This window comes from Lepidothrix coronata, unplaced genomic scaffold, assembly GCF_001604755.1.
Source record: "Lepidothrix coronata isolate B3197 unplaced genomic scaffold, Lepidothrix_coronata-1.0 Scaffold11, whole genome shotgun sequence".
NCBI classification, from domain to species: Eukaryota; Metazoa; Chordata; class Aves; order Passeriformes; family Pipridae; genus Lepidothrix; species Lepidothrix coronata.
The window spans coordinates 9,617,903-9,635,989 of NW_016690191.1; positions in this window are offsets into that span (position 1 = coordinate 9,617,903).

Sequence of the window (18,087 nt, forward strand, 5' to 3'; positions counted from 1 at the left end):
GGCTTGTATGAACTGCACCTCTTTCCCCGTCTCATTTATCAGTTGCATATCATTACACTGGGAGGGTGCTTCACAGAATAAACTGTGCAGTAAACACCTCTCAGTTCAGTCATAGGCAGGTAGGAGGGTATCACACGCGGTGCTTTGATTTTACACCCATAAGTACATGAGTGTCACTTCTCTTGCTGTGTGACTGCTGTAAACGTGTTTGGTAATTACAGATCTCAGAGCTCTCTGCCGGATGCAATGTAATTGCAAATGTGGCAATCCAGAATTATAAAAGGAAGAATTTGACTGAGCAATAAATACTGTGGGTTCATGTATACGGAGTTCAGCATAACTACAGTGGGCATGATTCAGCCACCTGTCAGATCCTTCTAGTCATCCTAATGAAAAGTCACATCCTTTAGGACACTAATTGTTGGTGTAAGACACTGCAAATTAGTTTGTACTTGTTCTAATATTGGTTTTACAGCCAAAACCAAATCTGCCTTTCTACCGTTTAGCTTACAATTGTAGGTATTTAGCTGTTATGCTTCACGTAGTATTTTTTAATAGTTCTAAAAGTTTTAATCTCACTTTAGCACTTTTTAAAAAACAGCTCACCAGACACAAATAGACCGAGCTTCCAAGAACATGCTCTCTCAAAGTGCTTTTTCCAAAGTGTTTTCTTAATTAATGAGCCAACTAGCTTCCCATTACCTCATAGTTTTTAGGAGTTTAAGCCATTAGGAAATTAGATGCCAGCCTGAAAACCAGTTATCATTTAAAAAGTTCTAAGGGATATAAAAGAGAAAGCCAGGCCTGGCATGCAGTCCTACTCCACTGACCATGTAGGAGATTTCAGGTTCAGCTTCCCCCCTTGAGTTGGAACATTCCTGGAACCAGAGATCCATGGGTATGTCTGAGATGTGTCCTTCAGGTTCTGCTTCGCTTCAGATGAAGAAGGACTGTTTCTCTTTTGATCACATAGGCATATAACTGATCTGAAAAAAAGCAGAATATAAAATTTAAAATTACCAAAAATATCTAATTATACAGCATTTCATGTACAATAATAAATGCAAAATAAAGATAAGCATCCCAAACAAATTTGTGGACTTAGTTTGAGTAAAATAGCTTAAAATGGCCTTGAACTACTAGTCACCAAAAAAATGGTGAGCACTGCATGAATACAGAGAGAAAATATGGGATAAGTGGCTTCAGCCATGAGAATTCGCTTACACATACTTGGAAATCTTATTAGAACAATGACACTACTGAAATGCATTTTTGACCTCGGAAGTTTAATATCAACTTAAACCATCTGAAAAGCACATAGCTGCATCACACAGCACACAAAAGCAGGATTAGCTTAGAAACACAAACAGAACTTTAACTGCCCTCCCACTGCCAAGTCTAGACCAACACACACTTCTGGGAGCACAAGCAGAGACAAAAACAGGTTTCTTATCAGTTTCTGTCCCATGGTTGATTAACTTCTGTGTCTAGACAGGTGAGAGCTTAGCCTGCAGCATCCAAGCAGACAAAGTGGCTCTTGCACATACAGCACATGAGTTTTGGTGGCAGCCTCTTTTTCGGTGGAAACTTTAACAGGGCCACCCTACATCCTTTTCCTGAAATGTGTCAGATCCTTATTTCTCTTCTGAACAGTGACCATGTCTGAAACGTGCTTGTCTGAAACTGGCCACTGGATTTTTAAAAATCCTCACTTGGGGCAGCATGGCACAGTGTAGTCATATAAACCTTGTTCATATAGAAATGAAGTTAAAAAAAATCAAAATAAATGTATGGTTGTGTTTTCTTCAGCAGTTTACACTTTTGGCACAGCCCCTGCAACCTGGAACAGAGTCTATTTTAGGTTACATCCCAAGTGCCTTTTCAGCTTTAGCTGTCAAAGAAATAATGTCTGATGCAGCAGATCAAGATTCCTGTGATTCCTGGAGACAATTACTGCCTGTTAAGTGATATGGCACAACTGCTTTTGACATGGCTGCCACCTCTGTGATATAAAGCCACTGCACTTGGGAGAATATTATTGCAAAAGAATGAAGACAATCAGAAATAGACTGGAAGGTACAGTATGCAGTGGAACAAATTTGAAGTGTGCTAAAAAAACCCACCTATGAAGAATCAACTATCATTTAATTGTCACCAGCAGTAACCACTTTGGAAAGAAATGAGTCATGTGCTTATAGGAATTTATTAGTCCACAAGAACTAATAAATTCCTACAAGCTGTTACAGAAACTGAGAGAATTTAAAATCAAATGTAATTAAAACATCAATATGTTCTAAAAAGTTTAGTTTTAGGCGTTATAGGCATTCTGAGTTTGGTTTTTAATTCAGCAATATATATAGATAAGTGGATCTAGTTGAATGGAAGAGATTTCGTCATAATTCTTTCTCAAGATACCTGTAAACAGCTTGATTTAAGTATTTGAATAGCATCAATGCCGTAAGATTTAAAAATACTTAAAAGATGGTGAAACTGCATTTCCCATCCTTAGTATTTTCAGGTAATATGCCTCATTATGTCATGCAGAGATATACCAGTGGCATTAAATTTTGGCCTGTAGGCTTAATTCTCATCTTGCTACATCAGCTGTCTCTGGTGCAAATGGGTCAATTAAGTCAATGGAGTTACTTCTACAGGAAGCCTGTCCCATCACTGGAAAATCAGAACCTGTGACAGAGTAGGAACAGCAACATTTTAGTTTTCTTTCTAAGAAATACACAAATTTTGGACATAGTGCTAAACGTTTTGAAGACAGTAAACAAACATGGAAGGTGTAAACCAACAGAGGCTCTAGTGTTAGACTCTTGTTTTCTAACTTACAGAGGTTTTTCTTTCCATACAGTTCCCACCAAAATCCTCCATTGCTTAATTTCACTACTAACTGTCCCTTTCAAAGTAATATAGCTATTATCATGTTCTTGCTGCCTAAATTCACTTTTTGAAATTAGTCAAAGGACATCTTGTTGGTTTTTTTTTCCTCTCTGTGTTCTCTCAAAGTCCTTTATTTTCCAAGTAGTACTTTCTCACTGGAGACACAGCCAAGTTAAGTTGGGAAGGAACTAGGAGAACAATAGAGAAGTAATTGCACTTCTCTCAAAAGGAAAGCTTATCCTCCTCACCAGAAATAATTTCCTGGACTCAACACTTTGCTACTAAACCTTGTTTACATACAGAAGATTCCTTTAGTTGGAAGCAGCCCGGTCCATGTCCTGTGCTGCTCCTCAAGTTTCCCATGTCACATGGGACACCTTGTGCCTTCTTTACTCTTCTGGCAGCAGCAACAGGAGCTTAACACCTCTCAGGATGGAATCTCTCCTGCAGCTCTTCCAGACGCTAAGGTCTAGAAGTGAGGCCTTCTTGCCAACAGAAATTATACCCTTCCTGCATGTCTATAATTCACCTTGGGAAAAGTAACTTGCTTAATCTCTTCTCTATTTGGAGCAACTCCTAAACTGATATTTTATAAACTTTGCATGCTTCCTAAGTAGCTGATCTGTGGTGTGCAGTTTGATACCAGCTCCCAAGGAGAATAATGTAATCTCATCTGAAGTGGTGACTGGTGGCAGTGGAAATATAGAAGTATGATGATAAAAACAAAGAAAAGTTCTGCTTTACAAAAATACTCACTACCCATCCTTTTAAAATGTCAATCTAAGCAGACTTAGTAAGATCATTAAGTTTAATTGCATCAGCACTTGACTAATCAGGCAATAATGCACTGAAAAGTAAGTGATTGACTTGTGAATAGATCGTTAATTTCTGAAAGAGAGGGAAACTGTTCTCCTTTACATAGAAGATCTTTTCTGTGGCTGCAATATTCATTCTAGACTGAAAGCAGGTTTGGGGGATTTTTTGGGGGATGTTTTTTCAGGGGGATTGTGTAAGTTCACTGATGAATGCTAATGTTACACAATGTTTACCCAGGACTAAGCTCGATGAAAACATTAATCAGAAAATATATAGGTTTCCATACTGAAATTGAAGTTTTTCTAGCAACAGCAAGCCCTGACGTCCCCTGACCAGAAGCTGGAGATGTATGTTTGCCAAGAGAAACAGCAAGATGACGCCAACAGCAGAAGGTTTTGGGAAAATAGAAGTATGAGAACTGTTTCCAGTCTAGATCATCACTCTTTACTTTTGAGCAGCTACATCCAGAAGCTAATTACTCAATGCAGCGATTCATCAGGAATTCGGGCACCCCATTTGTGTCATTTCCATTAATTTCAGTGGAAAGTGAGTGCATAACACTTGAAAGGAGGTGTTTGGAGTTTTGCAATGCTGTTTTCCTATTGCTAATGACTTGATCTATCTTGCAATAATTTCCAATGCAGTTCTGTGCCAGTAATTGCACCAAATTAATTGCTGGTGTAACTCCATCTAGTAGGAGTTCACAAAGTTCAACTTCTGATGCCTCCGCCAGCCCTGTTTACTTTCCCTGTCCTGCTGCAGCAGCTGGGTTGTGGTTTAGCACTGTATCAACAAGTTGGTGGCACATCCCAGCCAGCCTCTCCTGCTTGGGCAGCTCCCTCATCATCTACAGCAGGACTCACCTCCACAGCCTTTGCCCTCAAGCGCCTCCACTGCTACTGGCTGCTCATCTGGAGCTTGTACCACAACCACAGTTTGCCAGGTTTTTCCACATGGCTCTCTGCAGACTTCCAATCCCATTCAGCCTGTCAGGAAGGCCTTTGGACTTTCCATTTTCAGGAATGCTTATCTTCCATCACGTTAGTACCCATTTTGTGGAAGAGACCAGCGGTGAGCAGAGCCAGCATCCCTGCAAAGGGCCAGCTTGTAGTACAGCTTACCCTGCAAGCACAGCTGCTGCACCTGGGACAAAACCAACACAGTGAGCATGTTCACAACGTAGTAAAGAATTGCTACAGCTACACTGAGGAGTGCATTGAAATTGCACACAACTTTCCATGGGCCCTATAAATGAAAAGGATAATTCATTTATGTAGAGAAGCAATTACCTTGCTGGAACAACAAGTCCAGCCTACAACTCCACCCAAGCTGAATTAAGGCCACAACTCCTACTAGACTTATGAGAGTAGGGCAGGAAAGTAGCACGTTGTTAAATACAGGCCAATATTTAATGTAACCCCATACCAGGTTTACAAGAGAAGTTGTGTATCATTTACTAAAGTAGTCAGTGAGTTGGGGTTTAATAGGTGAATGCCAGAGCTATTGCAAAACTGCTGTGGCCTTGTTCTAAAAATTTTAATTGCATAGTTATTAGCCATAGTCTTTCTAATATATTCATGGCCATTTAGTGGCATATACTACCTGTTAATAGTAAAGACTAAATGGAATGGGCTGCACATAGTCCTCAGGACTGATTTTCTTCAATACAAAAATATGAAATTTACCCATATTCAGGTTTAGCTGGTTCCAAATTTTTGTGGGGTTATTTTTCTTCTTTTCTTTTAGATAAAAAGTATTCCCTAATACTCATTAGCTGCTGTCCTGTAATCAGATGACTACAGTGAATAATGCTGTGGCTCACCTCACTTGTTGGCAAGGTTGATTATATCCATCCTGGGCCCAGCTCCACTCTCTTCATACACCAAAATTCACTTGATGCAGGCCAAGCCTATATCTCTTACCCTAAGCATTGTGTTTGTAAGCTTTACTGTACCTGAATCAAAACAATTGCTCTTTTCAGGAGTTTGACATCCTCTGAAAGTGAGAGCATGATAACAATTACAGCAAAAGTAAATTAGCATTAAAGCTGAATATTGAAAGGACTGATTGTACTTCACTGTGTAATAAATAAATAAATAAATAAATAAATAAAATATGTCTATCTCCATGCCTGCCAAATGTCATCAATGGTGAAATCCTTGGCCCATACACAAAGGTCAACTCCCCTTCCTACAGAAGGAGCTACGTTTTCAACTCAGGCTGTGTTGGATAGTACTTTCTTTGCTACTTTCACTCTAGATCAATTATAATTTTAATCGTTACAGTTGATTTATTCTCGTGTTGTATAACATTAACTGAGTAGAAAGGGAAGCTTACATTCATTCAAGGATCTCAAAGACAATAAAGTACTGTATGTATGCTAAAAAATAAACAAAATCACAGAAAGTTATTAAATTGCTCACCTTTGCATGTTAAATAAAACTTGAAAATTAGAGAGATCAGTGTACGTATTTATGGCAGAGGCACTCTTCTCTTAATTAGGCTAGGTATTTTTTTCAAAGTAGCAATACAGTTAGAATATTGTAGCTGTATCTGTGCTTATATTGCTTTTGGCTTCTTCTAAATCTCTTGGTTAATTTATTTCCCTTAAAGTTGTTTAACTGAGTTTCTTTCTTTACACAAAACATAAGCAGCTTCACTGCCTGGAAAACACAGAGCCCAATTGTTCTGCTTACACCAGTGCAAATCAGCAGTGATCCCACCAGTCTATAGAATTACATCAATGTAAAGCTGATGTCAGAGAGATAGCAATCAAAGCCTTGTTTCAAAGTTAATTTAATTGTTTCTGCTAAAAAAAAAAAAAAGAAAATATGAGTACAGAACACATTTGTCCTTCTTCTCAACTGAAATGTCAAGGAACACTGCAGTTTTGACATCTGATCTGTGTGGGATTTGCACACATGGATCATGTTTCAAAAACAGGGCCCTAGTCACAACCCATCATGCTAAGGGTCCATTTCCTTGATCCAGTTTTAAGGAAGGGGAGGGTTTTTTCCTTGTTTCTTTGGTGTCACTGAGACTGCTTATTTCGCTGTCTAGAGCCAGTAGCAAACTGCCATCAGCAATTAGCAATAAAGCTCCAGTGAGGAATACGTGGTCCATTTAAAGTCATTCTTCAGCTTTGTTTCACCAAGTCAAGCACTCTGCACATTAACACTTCATAATTTTCCTCGGCAAATGAAAGAAACATCATAAGACTTGCAAACATATCCCGCTTTAAATACATAGATATGTTGTTTGTGAAAGAGACTGAGCGGGGATTCTGGGAAGAGGATCCATTCAGAGAGCTCCTGGGCTCTGGTCTGCCTTAGGACACTGCTACAGACCACAACATCTTTAGGGCTGCTCTAACTTACAGCAGGTACCTTCCTGCCATAAACCACATGAAGTTGCTTTTCTCTGTGTCCTCCATGGCTCTGGTCAGTGTAGCACTGAATCTTCATCACTGCTTTGTTATCAGCCTTCTGGATTCACCCCCCTTATGTTTAAAAATCTGGAACACAGGTCCCTGTAGCAATGGCAACTTGCCCTGGTGACAGGTGTCCATTGCCAAAGCACATCCAGTCATGCAGGGCAGAAGGGAGCTGGGCTGGCACAGGCACTGTGTCAGCTCAGGCACAGAGGGTGCTGCCAAGGCACCTGTGAACCCACACCAGCACCACTCACACTGTGCCACACACCCACTGGCTGCCACCTGCCTCTGCCGAATCTGAGTGCTGACCGGGAGCGCTGCTTCTACTTTGTGCTGGGGAACTTCCCCTTCTGATAACAGACTCCTCCAGCTACACAATAGGCACCCAAAAGCCTTACCTGGCAGCAGTTCCAGGTGGTTGTATAACAGTCTCGACAACACTTGTCAGGCATTAGCAGAGATTAAGCCTGCACTTGTTACACAAGTCAGAGCCCCACAACCTAATTGACATATACCCTGCCCCTCCATCAGCTTTCATTTGAAACTGCTGATGGAGTGATCTAGAAGTTATATCCAAATCAAGGTGTTGGCCTGATTTGCATCGTTACTCAAACACCAAAATACTTGGGTGCTAATCAGTTCTTTACATACGTGTTATCTAGCAAAGCAGTAACTCAAAATTTATTTATAAAATACAGCACTTGAGCTACCACGTCATGTGCAGAAGCTACAGCATATGTTGAAGAAAAAACCCAAAGATTCCCTCACACTTCTTCATGGTTAGGGTAGATATATTTTCAGTAGTATAGTTAGAAGGAGAAAAATGAGCAAACCAGAGGTGAAGAAAACAAGGGGAAAACACACTAAGTTACAGATGAGAAGAAGCTGCTGAATCTAAATACAAAAGCAGGAGTGATCAGTTCTGATCAGACAGTGGTGGGTCCTCACTGGCCCCCCCAAATTCTGTTCTTACCCACGTTGCTAGGAATTGCCAGTGCAGCACTGCCAGCATTGACCTCAGAACTGTGGAGATGGAGAATCCCAGGTAGGCAGGAATGCATTTCTTCTCTCTTTCAGTGGAAGCTTAACAGCATTTCATCCTTCTAGAGTATTTGTGTGAAACTCCCAGGCCATGTACCATGCCAGCTATCCTAAAGCCAATCTTTGTTGAGCTGGAGGGAAAACATGAGTGAACACCTGCCTAGCACATAGAGAAGCTACAGCTCTAGGAGGGTCCCTGAGGACATTTACATGTACAAACATGTAGTTTTGTTGTAAACTTCCCCCACCTTTGTCTCCAGCCCAGCAGTCAGAGCAGGTGGTGGGCACCCACATCCCAACTGACTCCCTGCCCTTTGCCCCAGGACAGTCCCAGGAGTGACACACAGTGTGTCAGCACGTTAAGGTTTCATGCCAGGGGACTTTGAGGAGGCTGAACTCCCAGAAGAGATCAGTGCCAGGTGTGGAACACTGGCTGCTTTATGTACAGGGGTGAGAAAGGCAGTATTTACCTAGTGAAATAGCTTGAGTTTAATTATTTATTTTTCATGGCACATAGAGTTTCTGTTGAGTAATGAGACTCCATTGTGAGCCACTTGCAGAAGGCATAGAAGAGGAAATAGTATTTCCATAAAGAGGTTATATCCTGGAAAGACAGAGCAGAAACACATACACAAACAGAGAAAGTTGCCAATGGTCATACTTAAAAAATAAAATTAAAAAAAATCACTCATTCATGACTTCGTATTATTGCCTTGTCATGTACTCTAGAAATTTCTTAAACTCATTTACATTGTAAGAATTTTACAATGAATTAAACACGCAGTAAACATAAAAAATGCCAAAGGAGGATCTATGATTCTCAATGTCTCCTTTGTGGTAGTTTAAGTATCATTTGTCATTGAAAAAAGACAAAAACAGGAAAAATCCATTAAGTTTAGTCAGAATATAACATTCAGAAATATAGGCAGGAAACAAGGATTCACAGCAACTACCTGTGAAGAACTTTATGTTTTCAGTCATTTGGTTTTATGGGGGGGGGGAGAGTTTGCGAGTGTCTGTTTTTGCAGACAGTGCAGTATACTTGTATTTCAATGCATGAAATTTCAATGCAGAGATTAAAAATATATGAAATACTGGTGGTTAGCTATAGTGATATCACTGAACCTTAAGGAAAATGTGTGTTGCCTGCAATACGCTGTCCCGAACAGTACTTTCAACATGTTTAAATGCAGAATAACAATTAGAGGGTTTAAAAAAAAAATCCACCCTACCCTAACCTCTCCCATTCTGGCTTCGCTTGATGGCCTCTCCTTGGCAGCAGTTCCCTTGTCTTCAGCTAACTCTGGCTGCCTCTGAAGTCAGATCCAGATTCTTCCCAATCCAATGAAGAAAATCTGAAATGAGAGAGCAGTGTCAGAGTACAGTTTGCTAATTTACAAAAGACCAGAAAAACTGAAAAGCGATCAGTAAAGGCCATAAAAAAGAATGAGGAATAAAAAATACATTACTGGAGAAACAACCCTTTTCCTGTTATTGCTCTGAAGTCACACACACATTTTTGCACTAAAATGCCTTAAAACCTCTGACTTTTCCACCTTTTCAGGTTTGGAATTGTCATCAGGTGTTAGCAGATTACATGGACCACAAGCCTCCTAAACAGCCTCTTTTGGTTTATATACATTAATTGCTCCTGCTGTCAGCCAGAGGGAGATGCATCACCAGCAGGACAATATATAAAGCTAAGTGCTGTCTTGCTAGGGATTGTAGAATAATATTCTGATTTTTATAACACCTTTTCCCTAAGGCCCTCAAGGCACTTTACAAGTAAGATTGAATTAAGCTTGTCAGCACTCTGTATGGGAAGTAAATATTTCTTTTCTATGTTGGAGAAGGGAAACTGAGGCATTAATATTAAGTCCCCAGCAAAGCATTTAGCTGCATGCTTTCAAGCCCTTTAAACTTCTCACATGATTTAATTAAGCACGTACTCAAGTGTTTTGCTGGAATAGTGCCTAAGAAAGATGCTACAGCCACGCTGCCAATTCAGAGTGCAGCTGGGAAAACAACACGGGTTCCCCATCACTCACTCTGCAACAAGAGCTTTTTTTTAATCTCCTAGTTTTCCCTTCAAGTCCCACCTATGGTGTGTTGTTGCCTAGGCCTGAATGAGTCCTGGGATGTGACTTCCCAAGAGGAAACCTGGTCTGCAGGGTTACTGCAGCACCGATCTCTGACATTGCTGCCTGTCTGTGGGCTGCCGTGGAGAAATGCAGTTTACCCTGGGACAGTTTGGTGTCCACAACGCCAGGCTGCACTGATTTGATTAAGCTCACAGATATGAAATTCTTCAACACTTCAGTACACAGTAGTATTTCTGGTCTGTGAACATTTTTGATGATTCAGGTTTCTGTCCATGGTTAAAACCCCGTGCAGCAGGATGCTAAGCACAGGTCAGCTCTGTTCAGATGTAACCACAGACCTTCCCTGAGTTCCCACAGCAGCTTAGAGGAGGCCACTGTGTCTCAAACCTACTCTTTGGTGTCTCTCTCCAATCCTGGTTTTCCCAGGTTTGCCTAGCTTGCCTCTGATCAGACAGATGTGCCTTTCCTCCTCCAGTTTGGCTGTTGAAGGTAAAAACAAGATCTACAGTTCTCCTTAAGGCTGCTACTCAGCTGGAGGGCTTGTGGCAGATCCTTGAGGAGCGACAAACCCACTGTGTACCCCACCACACAGCGCTTCTGGGCTGAAATCCTTAAAACCTGGCAGTAAATCTACATCCAAATACCATGTATATTCTATCTGTTCTGACTTTCCAAAGGATCTAATGGCTATTTGCAGGCAGCCTGGTGAGATTGTGGAGATGCAGAGTTTACAGCTGTGTATTAATGAAGACTGGAATCAGCCCCGGTTTTTTGTTACTGCACCAGGCTATGAAGAGCAGAAGAGACTCAGGAGCAGCTACACTTGTGTGGGAAGGACATAACTGCTGATCCATTTAGGTCACTCTGAACGTGAGTGGAGTCCCAAGGCTCCCGCACTGGGGGACATGGCAACCACCAGTGTCACCACCCCTGCAGCTCAGCCAGTGCCCAGAAGGTTCTCATTAGACACTGGATGTCAGATCCTCCTCCGGATGTGCCCTTGAACTCACCACATTATTGCGGTTGTGAACACATGTGCTCAGGCCCCCTCTCAGGGCATGGCAGGCTGCAGCCCACTCTGGAGTGCCCAGCAGTGTCAGCACAGGCAGCAAGGGAACACTTTGCACACCCTTCCTGCACGCTCAGACTGGGAACATTTTCTGGAGAGCCAGAAAGGATGGCTTTTCAGACAGACTTTCTGGAGGCAGCCAGCATCAGCCTCCAGCTTAACATTGCTCTTGTTCTAGAAATGCCTCAAAACCTCTGCCCAAGCTGGGGTTTTACTCTGCTGGCACAGATGTGGCTGTCCCAGCCCCAAAGTACCACCTGCCAGGGATGCACCTCCTGAAGGATCTGCACTCCCTCGGTGGTGCTGGCCTGGACCAGAGAGCATTTGCCTCACAAGATGTGGTGAGGGTACAGCAAACAACATATGAGCAACCCCAGGCTCCACATGAATACTGAGCTTGAGAAAAACAGATCAAATGCTGAAGTGATCCCAGCTGAGGAACACCTAGGCACATGTTCCTGAACTGAGGGAGCTCATCCTCAGATGAAGGCTGAAGGTCCCCTCCAGCATTTCAGATGCTGTCATTCTCTTCTTCATCGTGCCAATGACCACACTAACAGCCAAATAAAGTGACCTTGTTTCTCTCCCTTATTGCACACCACTTCCTGCAATTTAGTGTTTGCCAAGTGAGGCGCAATGTAAGAAATAAGTAAACACAAGAAAGGAGCAACCTAAAGCACTTTTAAGGTCAAGTGCTTTGAAAAAAGCAGGGCTGTATAACTCTTCAGGGATTTTAAATCTCTTTTTAATGCATATCCTCATACTGATGACCCTACATAAGCAAGCCTGACATCAAAACAATCCTATTAAATGAATATATAGATAATACATCATTACTAACATTATATATACTCTAATTAAAGAGATAAGGAACATATAATTTCTGTTAGATGTGAATGATACTCCTTGTGAGCTAATTGCTCTAGGTAAGCCTCCTTTAGAAGCGAGTGGTGCTGAAAAAGCTGCCAACACCCAGCTGATGCAAAGCCCACTAAAGTTAGTTGAAAGCCTCATGTGTCACAGTCAGCCTTGCACTGGCCACTAATTTCTCCCACCAGAGGTGAATGGAAACCTCCACCAACTTGAGAAAACTATTATTAATCCCAGATGTTAATATCATTAAATAAACTTTAAAAGCTCACTGCATTGATTTTCAGTGAGAGAGAATTTCAGTTGATAGAATTTGGCATGTCTTATGTGCCTTCTGGTTCTGAAGCTTTTCTGATTTTTTCATGACATTTTTCTGATTTTCACAAACATGACAACTTAAAGCATCATCTCAAGAGAAATTTACAGTATTAATTTGTCTGCTTCTAGCCAGTGAGACTTCTGACAAAACTGGGAGCAGGCACTCATAAATCTGAAGGCAAGCTGTTCCTGTGAGCATCCAAAAAGGACTTCAGTGGAGCAGGACAGGTCTGGGAACAGACAAGAGGCTGGGGTCAGCCCAGCACCTCATGGGATTGCTCTTCATCCAGGTTTGTACTTTACAGTCTTTAAAAACCCTTTAAATAGAATATATGGTCATCATTAGGGATGTACACTCATAGCAAAATGTTCCATGACTGAATCAGAGCAGTTTGGACCATACCAGCTGTACTCTGCAAGAGAAGCTGCTAAAATGTCTGGTGCACATCCACCCCCTTTTCTGAACTTGCTGGCAGAGCCGTGGCTGTGATTACAGCCCATCCCTTGCGTCTTCCACTTGTGAATCACCACCTATTTGAGCTGTTCCCAGAGGGATGGCTGCCCTAGCTGCACTCCTGGCTTGGCAGAGCCATCTCCTCCATGCAGCCCCTTGCCTTCCTGGAAGAAGTAGGCATTGAACTGGGAAGTAAGGCTGAGAATCAAACATGTAGCTGCCTTCCAAGTGGGGGCCTGGCTCCCACACAGTTCCCAGCACCCCAGCATGCTTATCACCTTCACTGAGAAATTGCTTTAAATTTAGTCATCTCCAGCCTGGCTGCAAGAGGCAGACAGAGGAGCCTGGCACTTGTATACCTTTTCCAATTGCCAAGGGCCTGATCCACAGCTTGGCATGGGAGCTCCTCCACATGCACAGAGACCCAACTCATTCTGCAGTCATTCTGCCTAACTCCATGAATTAGGCTCCAGTGTCTCATTTCTCCTCTAAATATTTGTGCCTTCCCCTTGCTGCCTTTCCTGCTTCTGTCTTTGTCATTACCTGCAGCTCCTCATCTGCACGTTCCTATGCAAAATGAACATGCAAAGTTTCCTTGCAGCTTCACAAAGCACAGGGGTGAGGACTGCACAGAAAGGAAAGATCATGGCTTTTCTTTCTTGTGTAAAGGAACACTTTCAGCCACATTTTCCCTTTGGACTTTCATTCAGAATATTTTCTAAACAGATTTCTTGTCTCATTTACTCACTCTGGGACTCCAGTGATCCAGACAAGCTGGGTAACTGGCAAAGTGAATCATGCTGGTAACTGCACACGGCCTTGCCACAGCATGTAATCCTCTAAGGACATGAGAACAGATCACCAGAAACCACTTATACGTCAGGCAAACCGAGCCTGACTGTTAACAGAGGTCCTGAAGAATATCCCAGGGTGTAATGACCAGAGGATGAACCACAAGTTTGGAGTGATGATTCTCTACACTTTTCACTGAGACACTAACCCCCATGTGCATTATTTGGGGGCCATGCTTTTCTGCAAAAATCTATTTACTTTTACTTTCTATATCCACCCCTTAACAGGAGTGCCTGGGCCCCACAGCTCAGGAGTGTGCTGGGCAGAGCAGCACAGACACATCTGCCAAGAGCTGCTCCCAACCACCTCAAGCCCTCACCAGCAGAGCATCTGTGTGTGCCCCAGGGTGCTTGCCCACTCCCAGCACTGCCAGGTTCCACTGGGAGTTGGCCCTTTCCAGGCTGCTGAGCTCAGCAGTGGAAATGGTTGGTGTTTTCCAATGCGAATCACAACAGCTCATTTTCTATTTTCAGTGATTGCTAAGAATATGACAGATTTTCTCTCTTATTCCTACAAATCCAGCAACCACATAGTCTTTCACTACCATAAACAGCAAAAAAAAAAAAAAAAATCCAATCCATGATTTAAATTAGATCCAGGAAACCTCTGCTGTCTTTTCCTGTATAAGAGAGGGTTTTAAAATAAAGCAGTTTGAATGTGGCTTTACAGTCCCAAACTGCAGCCCTAGATCTGTCATTATGAGAAGTGTCAAATTTCACAGAGGTTTGTTTAAAAGGGAAATTACTGAAGTTATTTGTATTTTTAGTAATATACCTACATGGAGCCAGGGTTTCTCCAGATGGGTGAGAGTGGGAGGGTTGCAGTGAGCAGGATGGCTGTGGGCTGCAGGCAGAGCTCTGCCCTTGCCCGAGGGACCAGCAGGGAGAACCAACCTCAGCAGCAGCATGACATGAAAACCACTTGTGGGCACAGCCCTGTGTGGTGTCCAGTCGTGTCATCTGGGAAGGAGACAGCCATGGGGCACCAAGTCAGTTCTGCTGGCTGGCTGCTACTACATCAACCTCCTTTTCATATTTAATTTGTTTCCTTGGTGATCTACAAATATTTTTCTCAGATGAAATTAGGATATGGTCAGCAAGCTGGGGAACCTTCAAGACTTCTCTCTCCCAGTACACTGGCAAACTCCTTCACAGTTCACTTGGCAAAAAAAACCACTTCTTTGCCTAAATAGTTGATACTTCACCTTCAAAAACTGTGAACTTCTGCAAATTTACCCTTGCTAAACCTGAGCCTGAAATAACACTGCAGCCTGTTCTGCCTGCTTTTGTGTTCCTGCAAATGATTTAATGTTTTGCCAACACAGTAAATCAGAAAACCTTCCTATTGTGCATGTTCATCCAAACTGGTGCTCACCTGACAGCAGCACTTGTTCTCATTCTTAGACCTTTGCAAACCAATGATTTGCTTGTAACATTTTTCCAATACACTTTTAGGTATTTTAATTACTTTATTTGATACTAAATCTGTTTTACAAGTGATTGGGAAAGAAGAATTAAGCAACAGTATCTAAAATCCATATTAAAATTGCAAACTCCCTTGTAATCTCTAAAGCACTTGGAGACAACCGAAGGTTTTCAGAGTCTGCATAGCAGCATGTGCTTGTTCCTACATGGAATTTCCCTAATTCCTCAATCAATTACCTGGAAAAAGCAGCCATTTTAATCAAAACCCTAAGGGTAGATGAAATCATGAGAAAACACGAGCTTTATTGCAATGGATATTGACTGTAACTCATTAAGATGTTAAAGTATTGACATCCCGTTTGATGAGAAAAATGTCTGATAGCGAGTGTACATAACTGTGTTACAGAGAATGCCGGCATCAACACATCATAATGAGTAACTAATGATGTCTGTGGCCTAACGAGGTGATTAAAGCAGTATCCTTTGATCTATGTCACTGACTTGATTTAATGCCACGCCGAGATTGAATCTCCGTGCACCACTGGGGAGATTCAAGTAATTTGAGTAATTCACTCACCTTGTCCCCGCATCACCAGGGATATTTGTGATGAACACAGTTGCTTCTACGGCTAAGTCACCCCAGGCAGCACACATTGTCAGGGGAGAGGCCACTGCTCCCTGCCTGCTGGTGGCCCCTCGCAGGACTCTCTCACTGCTGCAGAGCGGGGGCCTCACACAGCCTCCTGCCATGGCCACACACCTTCCTTTTGCCTCACAGTGCCCTCACTGTGAGGGCAAATTTTGGAAGCATCCTTCACCAAGAGAAGCTCATAGTAAGATGCTTTGTTACCTTTCACCCAACCCTGTTGTGCCAAGCACAACAGGGGAGAGTCACAGTACACAGAAACACAGGGCTTTGTACCTGCCACGTGCTAAGCATCCTATTCAAACCACTGTGCTTGTCCAGCGGGAGAAAAGCTTAAGCATCAGTTCTTTGGGACAACAACCAGAGTGCCAGGACCCCAAACCTGCAGATGACACCAGGGGTATAAAAGCTTTGAGCATATTCACAAAGTGACGTAGTCTGGCCACCAGGACCAGTTTAAAGCCTGCTTCCACTTTCAAAATCTTCACGCCCTTGTTGGGGAAAGGACTTGTTAACCCTGTCGTTTGCACCACAGCAGCCCTTCCTACCTGTGCAGATAGACTTTGGCTGAGCAGTGTTGTCTTGGGGAGACAGTTGCTAAGTTTGGGGTTGTATTTTCCTTGTGAGGCTACCAAAACAAAAGTGTGGCCACTCTCAGTCAGATCAGAAGTGTGTTTGTGCGACAGAGGTGACAACTGGGTACCCAGGGCAGAGCACACAGGCTGGGTGGGCATGTGGCTACAGCACTGCTTGGTACTCTTCCCACTGCCAACCATTTTCAGAGATGTTCTGAGCTCTGGATGGTTTATGTATTAGCAGCCACTGTGGATTCACTTACATTAAGTGTCTATACTTTGCATTGCCGTACTTCTTCCTAATGAAGCTGATAACAAGGATTAATTTTCCCTCCCAATCATCTCTAACCTTAAGCAATAATTAGTACCAAAAGCATAACTGAAACTCAAATTCTGGGCACCTCCCTTGGGCAGGAAATTATTTTGCTTGATGAATAGACCATTTTTAACAAAGGGCTTTTTCCTGTACATAAATAACTGTGCTGGCTGCCAGATGTGTGGGTGTGATACTGCCATCCCCCTCCAAGCAGCAATTGTCACCCAGGGAGAAAAATGGCCCCACAGCCCCAGCACAGGGGCTGGGTAGTGCACAGCTCCCTCTTCCCCCAGCTGTGCCCTAAAAGGAAGAAGATTTCTCAGGTTTCATCCAGATGCTGTCCCAGATTTCAGGCAGCCCCAGCACAGCCACCCCTCCATGCTTGCTGGGGACCTCCCTGCCCCTGCCACAGAGACATGCCCTGCTGCAGGCCCCAGCCCTACAGGCAGCACGTCCTTCCAGCTCTGTCCCCTGCCTCATTACCCATCTCCCCTCCGTGACCCTGCTTTAGGCTTTTAGTGTTTATTGGTAATTTATAACGTTGACAGCAGCACTGCCCCATCCCACACAGGGCACCTGAGCCACCCCCACCTAAACACAAAACCCTAAGGAGCTCAAATCTCAGCTCAAATCAGACCATACTTACCCCCAAACATGCCAGACCCCCTTACCACACAGAGCTCCTCCTGGTTAGGAAGTAGGGCCCAGCTCAGACAGCCTTTATTGCCCTGGGACCGTCACATACAAATGGGCTGCAGCTGCTGCATCACCTGTGCTGCCAGTGCTGCCACCAAGAGTGGCCTCATGCCATGGTGGGTGAAAGCAGCCCCCAGCTGCTGTTGTTGTCTTTGTCCTTGGGAAGGTCTGGGTGCAACTGAGGCAAGAGCAACTCCTCTCCTAGTTCTGGGGAGCTGGTTTCCTCTGCTTTGCTCAGTGGCTGTGTTCCTTGCTTTCTGCCAGTGCTCAGGAAATAAAGTTTATGAAGCTCATTTTGGTGTTTGGGTTGTGGGCACCTGTGGTAAGCCCAGCTGGCTCCCCTGAGCACGCTGACAGAAATGGTGTACACACCAGAGTTAAATATATCTCAAATATAAAAATAAAGTTCTGATATGATGAAGTAACTGGAAAACTGTGCACCAGGGGCACCCCGGCTGTCCCTCCCTGCAACTGGCCTGTTCCTATAGCACAGACTGGGTGGCCAGGGGTGCCCAAGGACATGGGGCAGTGAGCTGCTGTGTGGGATGGGTCATCCCAGGGGCACCCTCCCATGCCTGGAGTCAGG